The sequence below is a fragment of the Lithobates pipiens genome, unplaced genomic scaffold (assembly GCF_037356315.1).
Source record: "Lithobates pipiens isolate NorthernLeopardFrog02 unplaced genomic scaffold, aLitPip1_a1.2 Scaffold_25, whole genome shotgun sequence".
Taxonomy (NCBI): domain Eukaryota; kingdom Metazoa; phylum Chordata; class Amphibia; order Anura; family Ranidae; genus Lithobates; species Lithobates pipiens.
Window position 1 is genome coordinate 109,473,829 of NW_027507787.1, and position 14,469 is coordinate 109,488,297.

General features: G+C 48.2%; 4 pseudogenes; all 4 read right to left on the reverse strand.

Moving 5' to 3' along the window:
* Positions 1-8,440: 8,440 nt before the first annotated feature.
* LOC143931971 (5S ribosomal RNA) lies at positions 8,441-8,559 on the reverse strand (annotated as a pseudogene).
* A 98-nt stretch (positions 8,560-8,657) lies between these two features.
* LOC143931548 (5S ribosomal RNA) lies at positions 8,658-8,777 on the reverse strand (annotated as a pseudogene).
* Positions 8,778-8,869: 92 nt separating this feature from the next.
* LOC143931426 (5S ribosomal RNA) lies at positions 8,870-8,988 on the reverse strand (annotated as a pseudogene).
* A 4,468-nt stretch (positions 8,989-13,456) lies between these two features.
* On the reverse strand, positions 13,457-13,575 carry LOC143931923 (5S ribosomal RNA; annotated as a pseudogene).
* Positions 13,576-14,469: the final 894 nt, after the last annotated feature.

Sequence of the window (14,469 nt, forward strand, 5' to 3'; positions counted from 1 at the left end):
ACGCTTTGGATCTCTTTCCTGATAAATTACGCTCTGCAATATTAAGCCATGTAAATTGTCCTATTGGTCTGCTAACAATGCTATGTATAATAATACAAATCTTTCAAAAGCAATATCGTCTCACTGCAATACTTACACTCTGCATAGTAAATAGGAATAATGCGAATAATGCTAATAATAAAGTCGTCTAAAACTCGGCTATAAGTAGAGAATAAAACTATCTTACATCAAAATAAACCATGTACTGCCAAACCAATAACGGCCAATTACTTAACGTCTATCAGTCAATGACTTAACAAAATAAACTTAGCACTCTTTTGCTCTATTTTGTATATTTGTAGTTCTCCACATTAACTGTCACATTGATATCACCACTGACAACACACCACTTTTTAACAGCACCAAAATATGAAAAAAGCACTTTACATGTTTCAGAAGTAGTTGTATTAGCAAAAAATAAAGTCCTGTCTTCTTTACACGCTAGCTTTTCTGTATACATTAATCTCTCGGTGTACACCAGCCACTCTATATAGACTAGCCTCTCTGTCTTCTGTATACACGTGCCCGTAATCTATATACACTAGCCTGCCTTCTTTTTACAATAGTCTCGGTGTCCCAGCCTCTCTGCATACACTAGCCTCACTGAATTCCCCAGACTGTCTTCTGCATACACAAGCCTATCTGTAAAAAAAAATAGCTGGTCTTCTGCATACACTCTCTGTGTAACACAGTCTCTCTCTGGATTCCCTAGCCTCCATCTCTGCATACCCAGGACCTTCCTCTGTATAATCTAGCCTATCTGTATACACTAGCCTGTCTTTTGTACAAATTAGCCTCTCTGTAGCCGGTCTTCTGTATACACGAGCCTCACTGTCTACTCTTGGTTGTGTTTTGTATACACTAGCATCTCTTTATACATTAGCTCTCTGTATACCCAATCCTCTCTGTATACACTAGTCCACCGGTATACACTAGCAAGTCTGCATACACTAGCCTCTCTCTGTAACCCAACTTCTCTCTCTGTATACCTTAGCCTCCATCTCTGCATACCCAGGACGTTCTTCTCTATAATCTAGCCTATGTGTATACACTAGCCGGTCTTCTGTAGACATTAGCCTCCCTGTATAAACTAGCTGGTCTACTGTATACACTAGTCCGTCTGTATACACTAGCAAGCTTGCATACACTAACCTCTCTGTGTAACCCAGCCTCCATCTCTGCATACCCAGGACGTTCTTCTCTATAATCTAGCCTATCTGTATACACTAGCCTGTCTTTTGTACACATTAGCCTCTCTGTATAAACTAGCCGGTCCTCTGTATACACTTGTCCGTCTGTATACACTAGCAAGTCTGTGTAACCAAGCCTCTCTCTCTGCATACCCTAGCCTCCATCTCTTGCATAAACCAGGACCTTCTTCTGTATAATCTAGCCTATCTGTATACACTAGCCTGTCTTTTGTACACATTAGCCTCTCTGTGTAAACTAGCCGGTCTACTGTATACACTAGTCCATCTGTATACACTAGCAAGTCTGCATACTCCTGCCTCTCAGTGTAACCCAGCCTCTCTCTCTCTGTATACCCTAGCCTCCATCTCTGCATACCCAGGACGTTCTTCTGTATAATCTAGCCTATCTGTATAAACTAGCCTGTCTTTTGTACACATTAGCCTCTCTGTATAAACTAGCCGGTCCTCTGTATACACTAGTCCGTCTGTATACACTAGCAAGTCTGTGTAACCAAGCCTCTCTCTCTGCATACCCTAGCCTCCATCTCTTGCATAACCAGGACCTTCTTCTGTATAATCTAGCCTATCTGTATACACTAGCCTGTCTTTTGTACACATTAGCCTCTCTGTATAAACTAGCCGGTCTACTGTATACCCTAGTCCATCTGTATACACTAGCAAGTCTGCATACTCCTGCCTCTCTGTGTAACCCAGCACGGTCTCTCTCTCTGTATACCCTAGCCTCCATCTCTGCATACCCAGGACGGTCTTCTGTATAATCTAGCCTATCTATATACACTAGCCTGTGTTGTGTACACTTTAGCCTCTCTGTATAAACTAGCCGGTCTTCTACATACACGAGTCTCTCTGTATACCCTTTGATGTCTTTTGTATACACTAGCTGCTCTTTATACATTAGCTCTGTGCATACCGAAGCCTCTCTGTATACACTAGTCCGTCTGTATACACTAGCAAGTCTGCATACACCAGCCTCTCTGTGTAACCCAGCCTCTCTCTCTGCATACCCAAGATGTTCTTCTCTATAATCTAGCCTATTTGTATACACTAGCCTGTCTTTTGCACACATTAGCCTCCCTATATAAACTAGCCGGTCTTCTGTATACACTAGTCCGTCTGTATACACTAGCAAGTATGCATACTCTAGCCTCTCTCTCTGTATACCCTAGCCTCCATCTCTGCATACCCAGGACGTTCTTTTGTATAATCTAGCCTATCTGTATACACTAGTGTATACAGACAGACTAGTGTATACAGAGGACCGGCTAATGTGTACAAAAGACAGGCTAATGTATACAGATAGGCTAGATTATACAGAAGAACGTCCTGGGTATACAGAGCGCTCAGCTTCAAGGGATGGCCAACGTGAGTAATATGAGGGACACTCCTCACCCCTGCCCCCACCTACCAGATCTGACTTTCATCCCCTTGCCCTCTCTGCCCCGGTCATCTGGTGGCAGTTTTATGCACTCCCTGGCCCCCACCCATTCATAATCCTTACCGACCTTTCCTTCGGCTGCTCACAGGAACACACTGGATGACTTGTCTAATTAACCAACTTGTACAAGACACCGCTATCCTCCTGTCTGACACCAGTCCCCCTTGGAGGCTTTACCCCTCACTGTTTGGGTGGTCCCTGCCTCTCCCTGGATGCTCCACATATACCATAACGACATTGTCAGAGGGGCACCACTTGACAGGACACGGGGCTGTCATGCCGGTGGCATCTCCCATTGGAGGAAGGGATGATGGCCCCAACCCCTTGCCAGCAAGTTCTTTCATGTACAGTCCAGGGCGGCTCATCTTCCCTTCTGGAGTCTTGACCTTAGATGGGGGAGTTGCACTTTGGGGGGTCTGAGTGATACCTAGTGCGCTGTACTGGAAGGGCCTGACATTCCTGCATATGTGTCCCCTCCCCCTGGTTGCGCCCCTCGTCCCCCCCTCTGGCTCCCACCTACTCTTTGCCGACATTGCCTTCTGCAGCTTTCGGGGACCCTGGATGACTTATTTATTGAGCCTATTGGTACGAGACACTGCTTCCCTCCAGGGTGACTCTTGACCCCCCTGGAGGATTTACCCCTTACTGTTTGGGCAGTCCCAGCCTCCCTCTGGATGCTCTACACAGCCCCCGATTGCGATGCAGGAGAGACACTAATTGGCGGGCCCCAGGACTGCTGCTCGGGTGAAGTCTCCCGTTGGATGGCCCCAGCCCCTTGCCTGCCGGATTTTCTATGCACCGACCAGGGCTGCTCCTCTTTCATCTTGATGTGGTGACCATGGAGGGGAGGAGTTGAAATTTATGGGGTCCGGGTGTTTGCTGGTGGGAGTGCGCTAAAGGACTTGACATTTCCGCATTTTTGTCCCCTCTCCCCTGTTTCCCCCCTCCCTCCCCCCCCCTTCCCACCATTCCTTTCCCTCCTTTCCCTCCCCTCCTTTCCCTCCCCCTTTCCCCCCTTCCACTCCCCCTTTCCCCCCTTCCCTGCCCCTTTTCCCCCCGGGGCGTGGACGGGGGAGAGGGGGTAAGGAGAGGACAATCTGCCAAAGGGAGAAATGCATTTGTTCGGGGACTGCATGTACTTTAGGGGTATGGGACGGGGGGTGGTGGATCCCATTCTGTGATGCCTTTTCTGTTGTGACGGGCTCCCTCGTGCATGCCTACGTTTAGTGCAAGCCGAGGCGACCCCTCAGTGCTGACAGTTATATGCTCTACCTCTGTTTTGGTTATACTATTGTTTTTTGGTTCTATGATGTTAGTAATTGTCTTTTATTTGCATACCGGTATCAGACGTGACATTTACCACTGCCGAGACTGGGGGGACTAGGATTCGGGGGCTCCCTCTTGACCTGTCTACCCACCAACCCAAGTAGGACAGCGCTTTAAACCCAGTGTACATCTGGTAAGCGCTATAGCATAATTGTGCTGTTTTAGTATACCCTTCCTGTACTGTTGAGTGCGGACAACCCTTAATTTCCCTCTCCCCCTGGGGTTGAGGTGCCCGGCCTCTTTTTCCCTTTACCTTTCCTTCCATTTGCCCTTCCTTTCTCCCCCTTAGTTCCCGCCATGCATTACCTACCCAAAACCTACCTTGGTTCAACTTTCTTTGCTTTTCTCTGACGTCCCCCTCCCCCTCCCCCTCCCCGAGGAGCGATGGCAGACTCAGTCAAGGTCACCTCTCTAAACGTTAAGGGACTGAACTCCCCTGAAAAACGGTGGATCCTCCTGTGAGAACTGAAGACTTCCTGTACTGATGTGGCCTTTATACAAGAAACACATTTTAAAAATACTAGCCTCCCCTTTCTATGGTCGAGATCCTTCCCTAAGGTCTACCACTCTACTAACCCCTCCTCTAAGACCAAGGGAGTCTCCATTCTGATCTCTAGCAGGCTCCCCTGGGTTCTCCAGGATTCTCTGGTGGACCCTGGGGGCCGATATCTTTTTCTTAGGGGCCACATTGGAGAGCGCCTTTTTACATTTGCCACTGTGTACGCTCCCAATGATCACCAAGACACGTTCCTCAGAACTACCCTGCACAGATTATGTGACTTTCGGGAGGGCCAGTTGATATTAGGTGGGGACTTTAATGTCCCCTTTCGCCATCGGTTGACACTTCTGCCTCTTGCTCCTCGCTCCTCATTTCCTCTAGAAAGCGGATTACTAAGTGTTTACTGAATGACCAATTAGTTGATGTCTGGCGTCTGCAACACTCTGGGGAAAGGGACTGCTCTTTTTGCTCTTCCCCTCACAAATCATACTTGAGGATAGACTTCTTCTTGATTCCACATGACCAACTGCACTTGGTGAGCTCTTCCTCCATCGGCCATATTACTTGGTCCGACCACGCTCCTGTAGCCCTTACCTACACCCTCTCTAGGAACCCCTCACCTAGGTCTCTATTCTGGCACCTTAATGAGAGCCTCCTCCAGATACCGGAAGTTTTAGCAGATGTGACCAGGGAATTGGACCTTTATTTCCAAGAAAACTAAACGCAGGACTGTGACCCGGGGATAATTTGGGAGGCTCACAAGTCAGTACTCCGCAGGGTACTTATCAGGCACAGGGCGCGCATCAAACGAACGCGGAAGGAACAGCTTGCTAATCTGTTTCGTGAACTTGCCTCTGTGGAAGCGAAACATAAACATACCCCCTTACGGACCTTAGAGATTGAATTGGGGACACTCCGTACCCATATTGCTGACCTACTCCATTATAAAGCGAAAGCGGCACTCCAGTTTTGTCGTAAACTGACGTAGGAGTCAGGGGACAAATGTGGAAAAATCTTAGCCAGGTCGGTAAAGGAGTTGAAATCTGGCTCTTACATACCACAGTTGATAGATGAGAATGGCCAGAGGGCCTCTACCCCAACCCAAATAGCCGAAGTCTTTGAAAAATGTTACTCTGATCTCTACAACCTGCCCGATTCAGGGTCTGGACAGGACAATATAGACAGATATGTAACCGGTTCTGGTCTACCAACCCTCTCATCGGAATCACGGGAGTACTTGGAGGACCCGATCACACTGGAAGAAGTCCAGACGGCGGTGGGACCTCCGAAGGTGGGTAAGGCTCCGGGCCCTGACGGATATACCGCACAATAATTTAAGACCTTCCTCCCTATTCTCGGCCCGCGCTTGGTGAATTTATTTAATACTCTGAGCTCGAATGGGGATTTTCCTGAGGATACCCTTAGAGCCCACATCGCGTTGATACCTAAGGAGGGCCTATGTGGGAGCTACAGACCCATTTCCCTCCTAAATTCAGTCCTAAAACTATTCTCTAAAATCCTCGCCACGTGATTGGCACATCACTTGCAGTCCCTTATACATATTGACCAGTAAGGTTTTATTCCCACCAGGGAAGATAGGGACAACACCATTAAGGTGCTTGCCCTGATCCATAAAGCAAAGTCATCTGGGACCCCTTGTCTTTTCATGAGTACTGATGCTGAGAAGGCTTTTGATCGGGTCAAATGGACATTAATGTTCTCGGTCCTTCGCCATATAGGTCTGAGTGAACGGATGCTGGCATGGATAAGTAAGATATACTCACGCCCTTCAGCTCAAGTCAAAGCGAATGGGGTTCTCTCATCTCCCCTTGACATCAGGAATGTCATTGGAACCCTTTCTCTCCACAATTCGACAAAACTCAGACATAACGGGACTCCAAATGGGTACTATTGAGTGCAAGATATCTGCCTACGTGGATGACATGCTGTTCTCGCTGACGAATCCCAGAGTTTCCTTGCCAAATCTCCTTCGGGAATTCCAGATATACGGGATACTTCTTGAAATCAAAGGCCATGGGGGTTGCAGTCCCCCCGCAAACGTTAATAGACTTGCAGTCCAATTTTCGATTTAAATGGACCCATACAGCCCTTAAGTACTTAGGTACTTACATTCCACCGGACATCGCGCGTACGTTTATGTTGAACTTCCCCCCACCCCTTGTCACTAAGATCCGCAGTTTGCTTCACGGGTGGCATTCTGGCCTCCATTCCTGGTTCAGGAGATGCAATCTCATTAAAATGAACATACTCCCTAAATTTACTTATCTTTTCCAAGCTCTCCCGATCCAGATTCCAGTCCTGTTTTTTAAGCAAGCTCAAACCTTGCTCACTCAATTTAACTGGGCCCACAAAATCCCAGACTTAAGCGGTCACAGCTGACATTGTCTAAACAACAGGGAGGGTTGGTTCTCCCTGACTTGCGACGCTACTACCTGGCCTCCCATCTGGGGCGTGTATTGGACTGGAATCGAAACAAACTTTCTAAGCTCACTCCCGAATTCCGCTAAGAAGCGCCATGTGGTGCCATAAGTAATTACCCACAGAATTTATGTCACATCCCACTATAGGGGCTTAGTTGAAAGTCAGTCACCTGATCGCTGCCCAAAACACTCACGTCTTTGACTTCCCCCCTATTCCCTATACGTGGCCATCCAACCTTTGAACTGGGGACCCACTTAGAAATTCCAACCTAGACAATGCGTCTAAATTCGTCATTGATGGAAAATGGCCTTCTTTCTCAACCCTAACAGATCCGACAGGGCTTTTACAACTGCCTTTTTGGAGAGCGGTGCAACAACATCATTTTCTCCATTCCATCCCCCAATCCTCAAACGTTCGCCCGCCCTCAGACGGAGTATGAGACTCTATGCAGGAGCGAAGGCCCTTTGGCCCACATTCTCTCTCAAACAGATTACCCACACTTAACCTGTCTGTCCAACTGGGAAAAGGACCTTAATTGCTCATTTTCCCCAGCACAGAGACAACACATTATCACTTTGGCTCTCAAAATGTCGCTGTGCACGAAGATACAGGAGACGAATTTTAAACTTCTCACCAGGTGGTATTTGACACCATCAAAGCTGCAGAAATGTTTCCCCTCTTCCTCGAACATATGCTGGAGGTGTGGAGAAGAAGAGGGCACGTTGCTGCACATTTTTTGGTCCTGCCCCAGCTTGGTGGACTTCTGGACAGAGATCCGATGCATAACACAAAAATTCACAGACTTCTCCATCCAGGAAGAGGCTGCATTCTTTCTCTTGCACCATTCACAGATTCCCATTAAGAAGTACAAAAAAATCAATTTTACGGCATGTGATAAATGCGGCGAAATCCTGCACCCCTCTCACTGGCTTAGGAAAATAGGGGACATTAAAAAAAATGGAGGACTTGATCCTCACATCACAAGGTAAACAAGAATTTTTTAAACAAACCTGGGACATCTGGAATACCTTTATATTCTCGCTGGAAGGATGTCGCCTGCTATCGCCTTAGTGCTCTGAGCTTTCCTTGACTGGCCCCTTGGACAGTGGCTGCCATCGTGTCTCGTCCCCTCTTCTCCTTTTCTGATCTTTCAGCCCTTCTCTTTTCTGCCTTCCTCCCCTATGTCTCACCCCCTCCACCCCCTCTCTCTTTTGGAAAGAGTGGAAAATTGGGAATGACGGCCCCACACCCCCCTCTGGATGGAATATGCCGGAGGGACCTGGGGTTTGTGTGACCCTGGATCTTGGTACAGTACTTTATCCGTGCCTCGAATCATTGTGATTGATGGAAGGCAGACTCACAGTTGCGAATATACCTGTATCAAGTATTGTTCAGCTGCTTTTTGCTCTGTATTTCTCTGTTGCATTATGTACTCGGGGGACCGTCTTCCCCTATTTGGAGAAAAAATTATATTTGAAAAAAAAAAGAAGCCTACGACACCTGGTATTCCCAGGCGGTCTCCCATCCAGGCATTAACCAGGCCCGACCCTGCTTAACCTCCAAGATCAGACGAGATGGAACAGATTCAGGGGGATGTGGCCGTAGCCAATATCTTCAGGCACTCTCAACTCTCTTGACAAACACCAAGATGGTCACCTTGGAAACAAGCGGAAAAAAATAGGTCAACGGCAACAACATAAAAAGAAGCCTACGGCATCTGGAAATCCCAGGCGGTCTCCCATCCAGGTACTAAACTGGTCCCAACCCTGCTTAGCCTCTGAGATCAGATGAGATTGGGCTCTTTCAGGGTGGTGTGGCCGTAGGAGATTTCTTCAGGCACTCTCAACCTTGACTAACGCCAATATGGTCACCTTGGGAAACAAACAAAAAAAAGTCAACGCCAACAACATGAGAAGAAGTCTACAGCACCTAGTATTCCCAGGTGGTCTCCCATCCAGGTATTAACAAGGCCCGACCCTGTTTAGTCTCTGAGATCAGACGAGATCTGGTGCTTTCAGGGTTATGTGGCCATAGGCGAGCTCTTCAGGCGCTCTCAACCCTCTTGACAAACACCAAGATGGTCACCTTGGAAAACAAAAAAAACAAAAAACAAGTCAACGCCAACAACATAAAAAGAAGCCTTCAGCACCTAGTATTCCCAGGTGGTCTCCAATCCAGGTACTAGCAAGGCCCGACCCTGTTTAGCCTCTGAGATCAGAGGAGATCGGGCGCTTTCAGGCTTATGGGTTTCTCTCTTTTCTGCATGAAACTCTAGGACTCCCCTCTGAGAACCCAGAGTTATTTGGCTGCCTATTTTTTGTTACCATGTAATTGTGACCCTGGGTCATGCTGTATAGTTGACTGTTATATTTATGTTGTTCTACTTATACTTAATAAAAGAATAAAACAAAAAATAAGTCAATGCCAACAAGTTAAAAAAAAAGCCTATGGCATCGAGAAATCCCAGGCGGTCTCCCATCCAGGTACTAACCAGGTCCCAACCCTGCTTAGCCTCTGAGATCAAATGAGATTTGGCTCTTTCAGGCTGATGCAGCCATAGTAGATTTTTTCAGGCATGCTCAACCCTCTTGACAAACGCCAAGATGGTCACCTTGGGAAACAAACAAAAAAAACAAGTCAAGGCCAACAACATAGAAAGAAGCCTACCGCACCGAGTATTTCCAGGCGGTCTCCCATCCAGGTATTAACAAGGCACGACCCTTTCTAGCCTCTGAGATCAGCGGAGATTGGGCGCTTTCAGGGTGATGTGCCCATAGGCAATCTCTTTGGGCACTCTCAACCCTCTTGACAAATGCCAAGATAGTCACCTTGGGAAACAAGCGAAAAAAAAACAGGTCAATGTCAACAACATAAAAAGAAGACTACGGCACCTGGTATTCCAAAGCCATCTCCCATCCAGGGACTAACTAGGCCCAACCCTTCTTAGCCTCAGAGATGAGAAGAGATAGGGCTCTTTCAGGGTGATGCTGCTGTAAGCGAACTCTTTGGGCACTCTCAACCCTCTTGACAAATGCCAAGATGGTCACCTTGGGAAACAAGCGGAAAAAAAACAAAACGAATCAACGCCAACAACATAAAAAGAAGCCTACAATAACTGGTATTCCCAGGTGGTCTCCCATCCAGGTACTAACCAGGCCTGACTCTTCTTAGCCTCCAAGATCAGATGAGATTGGGTGCTTTCAGAGTGCTCGGACTCTTTCCCCATCACTAATGGGACGAGGCAGGGGTGCCCTCTGTCTCCCCTAATTTTTATTCTGACACTGGAACCACTTATGTGTCACGTTCGGAATGACCCGAATATTACTGGCATATCCAAACCCTCGGCACACCACAAAATTGCGGCGTACGCTGACAATCTAATTTTTTTCGTCTCCAATCCACACATTTCGCTTCCCAATATACTCGCGGCTCTCCGGCGATACGGCAGCCTATCAAAATATAAAATCAATTGCGCCAAGTCGGCTGTATTGAATATATCGGTCCCGGATGGTGAGGCCAAGAGGCTACGCTCCGCTTTTCCATTCTACTGAGCTGAAAAATCTATACGTTACCTGGGCGTTGACATCGCAGCGGATTTGGCGCAATTGTACCCGCTTAATTTTGTCCCTCTCCTGAATAGACTGAAATCTGATTTGGGAAACTGGCACGCTTTAACACTGATCTGGTTCGGGCGCTGTAATGCATTCAAAATGACGGCCCTCCAGCGGATCTTATACTTGTTCCAGACATTACCGATCCGGCTACCCCCAATTTTTTTCAGACAACTGCAGGTGCTGCTCCGGGACTTTATTTGGGCGCGCAAACCGCCCAGAGCCCGTTTGCAATTGCTTGCCAGACCAAAGGACAAGGGGGGTCTGGGTCTCCCAGATCTGAGACAATACAACAGAGCGACTCTGCTAGCGAGAGTCGTTGATTGGCATTGTAATGGCCCACACAAGCAGTGGGTGGAGATGGAGATTGAGGATGGATCCATTCCCCTATTGACCTCCCCGTGGCTCCTGTCCTCCCTACCAAAAGACCTCAGAGATCACCCCGTAGTGGGAGCTACGTTGGCTGTTGTGCGGAGGTTGTTCCGCTGCACACACATTGCTCCCCTGCCATCACCAATGACTCTGATTATAGGTAATCCAGACTTCCCACCGGGATTTACCAACAAGAAACTGCGACAGTTGACAGTGGTGGGGAAACAGGGTCTGGGAGAAGTGTGGCCCTCGGGAGGGCTCCCGACCACGCAAACTGTCGCCGAGCTTTCTGACCCTCTGCTTGACCTGTTTAATGCTTATCAACTTCGTCACTTTCTTCTGGCCATACAAAGGGCCCCCTACACTCCTAGAGACCTGACGCCCTATGAATCCATCTGTCACAAAATGGAACCTGTGCGACACACCCTCTCCCTCCTGTACAACCAATTAAGTAGTCAGGAGGAGGAGTCGACCCCACCATTTATCCACAAATGGGAGAGGGACTTTGGCATCACATTTACCCCACAACAGATAGGGAAGATCCTGACCTTAGTACATAAAGCTTCCATCGCAAACCAATATCAAGAATAAGGATACAAGATAGTCTCACGCTGGTATAGAGTCCCATACCTTCTGAATAAAATGAATAGATCGATCCCGGATGTTTGTTGGAGGTGCAATTCAGATACGGGGACCATGGGACACATTTTCTGGGCATGCCCGGCCTTGAGGAACTTTTGGGTGGAGGTGACCGGGACGATAAAAAAATTCTCAGAAATGTAGATATCGCAGACAACCCAGCAGCGTGCCTTCTACACTTGACCAAACAGCCTGTTCGAAAATACAAAAAAACCCTCACGATGCAACTCCTGAACGCCGCCCGGGCCTGCATTCCCACACTGTGGAGGCAGCCTCAGCCCCCATCCAAGGTGCTGTGGTATTCCAAAGTCAATCATATTCTCCGGATGGAAGAATTGACCGCCACCCTTCACAACACTGAAGAGGCATTTAGTGTTACATGGAGGCCCTGGAGGTATTTTACTGGTAATTGAGACTACATTCGGGAGGTGAGCAGCGCCCCTGTCCCAGAAAAAGACTGAACATATAACGTTTACCTACGTAGGCCATGTCTGCCCTGGGTGGCATTCCCCCCCCCCCCCCTCCCTTTTTGTCTTTATTTTTCTTTTTTTTCCCCGCCGCCATCCCCCCCCCCTCCTCTCTCTCCGTCTTTGCACTCTCTTCTTCCCCCGTCCTCCCTTTGACTATGCCTTGTCTCCTTACTAGCCTTTGGGACCCAGAAGAACCCCAGGGTTCTGGACACGACCGGCTCATATTTTACTCTGGTTCACATAGGTCATGATAAGCTGGCTCGCTGTGGTCCCAGTTGTTCTCCATGATTACATTTGTCCGAACGGAGCTGCATTAGTTATACTGTACTACATGTCGGAGGTGGGGTTTCTCTCTTTTCTGCATGAAACTCTAGGACTCCCCTCTGAGAACCCAGAGTTATTTGGCTGCCTATTTTTTGTTACCATGTAATTGTGACCCTGGGTCATGCTGTATAGTTGACTGTTATATTTATGTTGTTCTACTTATACTTAATAAAAGAATAAAACAAAAAATAAGTCAATGCCAACAAGTTAAAAAAAAAGCCTATGGCATCGAGAAATCCCAGGCGGTCTCCCATCCAGGTACTAACCAGGTCCCAACCCTGCTTAGCCTCTGAGATCAAATGAGATTTGGCTCTTTCAGGCTGATGCAGCCATAGTAGATTTTTTCAGGCATGCTCAACCCTCTTGACAAACGCCAAGATGGTCACCTTGGGAAACAAACAAAAAAAACAAGTCAAGGCCAACAACATAGAAAGAAGCCTACCGCACCGAGTATTTCCAGGCGGTCTCCCATCCAGGTATTAACAAGTCACGACCCTTTCTAGCCTCTGAGATCAGCGGAGATTGGGCGCTTTCAGGGTGATGTGCCCATAGGCAATCTCTTTGGGCACTCTCACCCCTCTTGAAAAATGCCAAGATAGTCACCCTGGGAAACAAGCGAAAAAAAACAGGTCAACGCCAACAACATAAAAAGAAGAATACGGCACCTGGTATTCCAAGGCCGTCTCCCATTCAAGTACTAACTAGGCCCAACCCTTCTTAGCCTCTGAGATCAGAAGAGATAGGGTGCTTTCAGGGTGATGCGGCTGTAAGCGATCTCTTTAGGCACTCTCAACCCTCTTGACAAATGCCAAGATGATCACTTTGGGAAACAAGCGAAAAAAACAGGTCAACACCAACAACATAAAAATAAGCCTGTGGCATCTGGAAAACCCAGGCGGTCTCCCATCCAGGTACAAACCAGGCCCAACCCTGCTTAGCCTCTGAGACCAAACGAGATTGGGCGCTTTCAGGGTGTTGTGCTCCTAGGCAATTTCTTTGTGCACTCTCAACCCTCTTGACACATGCCAAGATGCTCACCTTGGGAAACAAGGGGAAAAAAACAGGTCAACGCCGACAACACAATGAGAAGCCTACGGCACCTGGCATTCCCAAGCTGTCTCCCATCCAGGTACTAACCAGGCCCATCGCTGCTTAGCCTCTGAGATCAGATGAGATTGGGCTCTTTCAGGGTGATTTGGCCTTAGGCACTCTCTTTGGGCACTCTGAAGCCTCTTGACAAAGGCCAAGATGGTCACCTTGGGAAACAAGCTAAAAAAAACAGGTCAAAGCCAACAACATAAAAATAAGCCAAGAAGAAAACATATGCGTATTGGTAGGGCAATGCTTTTGTGACCGAAATTGCGGGGAGGTATTGGCTTCCCGGACCCTGCTCTATATTACACAGCGACGCACATGAAACCGGTGGTTGACTGGTGCCGGTGTTCTGCCATATACTGTCCGGCCATGATATAGTGTCTGCGCCGTACTGCGCATGCGCAGTACGGAGCAGACGAAGCTTCGGAAAATCTCTGAAGCTGAACGGCACCTGCGCGGTGAGTGGAGGTGGTAGCCCCACCATCCAAACGGACATAGGGTTGTGAATATTAGAGGGCCCCTCGCAGGCGAGCTTTGCTCGCCACGCTTCGGGCTCAGCCTCGCTGCGCTCGGCTCTTTTATATTCTTACTCTATGTCCACTTGGATAGTGGGGATAGAACCTGGACTCAGTGCGCAGGCGCCGTTCATGCTCGGCAATTTTCGGAATCTGTGTTGCTGTGTTCTGCGCATGCGCAGTACACAGCGGATACTATCCGATGGGGGACCATATGTGATAAGACACCGGCATGGGGAACTGAAGCTATGGGTCAAGCTAGAGCAGGAGATGGCGTGGGTTCCACTGGCTGGTCTGCCTTGGGCGGGGAGGTCATTGGAGCCCTGTGTGACTACTCACCCGTTAATTGGCCCCTCGCTCGCCGAGATGGATAGTTTTTTTCACCTTTCCCACCTGACTAACTTCCCTTCTCCTATGACCCCAATTATTGGACATCCTGGATTCCCTCCGGGCCTGTCTGACCAGGCCTTTACCAGGCAAGCCCCAAAAGG